Here is a 2,025-nt window from a genome sequence, read left to right on the forward strand (position 1 = left end):
AAAACGGAAGACATCAGGACAGCACCGGCAGCGGACCATTAAAAAGAAAGATGAGTCGGCAGTGGATCGTTCTTCAGACGAGTTCGAGTCGAATGGCGCAGTGGATCAGTTTGGTGATGAATCAGAATGGGATTCCTCCAGCGTAGACATGGGAGACGAATATATACCACCTAAAGGTGAATGTGAGGACAGCACAGATGATTCAAATGGAAAGGAAGAATTCTTCGATGATGCAATTGACGTGATATCCAAACAGAAGGCCAAAAAAAAGAGGACCACTAAGAAAGGTCATACAGTGTCATCAAAGAGCAGGTGCAGAGCCCCAGGTTCATGGGAAACAAGAAGCAGCACCCCTACCACATCAAAAAGTCCTCCTGGTACGGAAGATGGTGATACACCACTGTCTCCTCTTTCTGTGTTTGTTCCTGCAGTCTCTAAAAAGTCAGATGGGAAAAGGGTATATGACAAAAAGCAGTACTGCCAGTTTTGTGAAACTTCAGTGGGTAAATATGCAAGACATCTGGAGCGTCGTCACAGTGGTTTGGCTGACGTTTCCAAAGCTTTAAGTTACAAGAAGGGTTCAAAGGAAAGAAAATGTCATTTAAATTTTCTAAGAAGCAGTGGCAACTTTATGCACAATGCATCTGTACTCAAGAGTGGACAAGGGAGCCTCATCGCAAAGAAGCGACCCAGAACACACAGTTCGCAGAAAGAATACGTGCACTGTTCCTACTGCCTTGGCCTTTTTGCAAGGAAACTGTTGTGGAAACATCTTAGAAAATGTGATAAACGACCATCCGAAGAAGGGGCAGACCAGAAGATTTCTAAAACTCGAGTGCTGGCCACTTGCTCTATTGAACAACCTTCAGCTTCAGGCACACCTGAAATGTTTAACGATCTGACCAAGAGCATGCGTCAAGATGATATCACTGATATTGTCAAAACTGATCCAGCGATCAGGGGTTTTGGCTGCCATTTAATGAACAAGGTCATGGGAAGTAGTACTGACACAGTTGGCAATAAGAAGACTGTCACACAACAGCTGAGGAGTCTTGGTCGGATGATAAAGGCAGCAAAAAAGATGACAACTATGAAGACAATCCAAGACCTAGTGAGTCCTGAGAATTTCAAGGAGACCATTAAAGTTGCACGTCATTTGACGAAAAGACATCAAAGTCCGAAATTCCAAGTCTTAATGGTAAATTGGGTAATGGATTGAACAACATGGCAAAGTACTTAAGAGCCGAAGCACTGCAGAACTTAGATCATGCAGAAGCAGAGCAGTACCATGCATTTTCCACTATTTATGATAGTCACTGGGGCGTGTACATGTCAGGTCATGGCAGGAGGGACCTCAGGGAGGCCAAATTTAATGCTCCCAAGCTCTTACCATTTACAGATGATGTTAGACTTCTTCATGCTCATCTAGATAAAGAGGTAACCCAAGGCATCAAGGAATTGAAAGAGGTGGTTTCAACAGCTAACTGGAAACGGCTGTGTGAGGCTACTTTGACAAATGTCATACTGTTCAACCGCCGAAGGGAAGGTGAAGTCTCTAAGATGGAGTTGAAGTTCTTTCAGTCAAGAAAGAAATCAGTACCTATTGAAGAAGTCAAACAGCACCTCACAGCCAACGAGATGAGTATGTTCTCACATTTTACTCGGATTGAACTGCCAGGAAAGCTTAGCCAAGGTGTTCCTTTACTACTAACCCCACAGACTGAAGAAGCACTTGAACTGCTGTGCAATAAACGAGAGGAGTGTGCCGTTAAAAAAAACAACATCTACTTGTTTGCTCGTCCAGAAAAGGACACCTATCTCCGAGGTTCTGATTGCATTCGAAAATATTCCAATGAATGTGGTGCCAAAAACCCTGAAGCCCTTCGCTCCACAGAGCTGCGGAAACAAATTGCAACATTGTCGAGTGTACTGAATCTCAAAGACGCAGACCGTGATCAATTGGCAAGGTACCTCGGCCACAATATTAGGATCCATGACGACTTCTACAGGCTCAAGCTGGACACC

Source organism: Centropristis striata, chromosome 16 (assembly GCF_030273125.1).
Source record: "Centropristis striata isolate RG_2023a ecotype Rhode Island chromosome 16, C.striata_1.0, whole genome shotgun sequence".
Lineage (NCBI taxonomy): Eukaryota > Metazoa > Chordata > Actinopteri > Perciformes > Serranidae > Centropristis > Centropristis striata.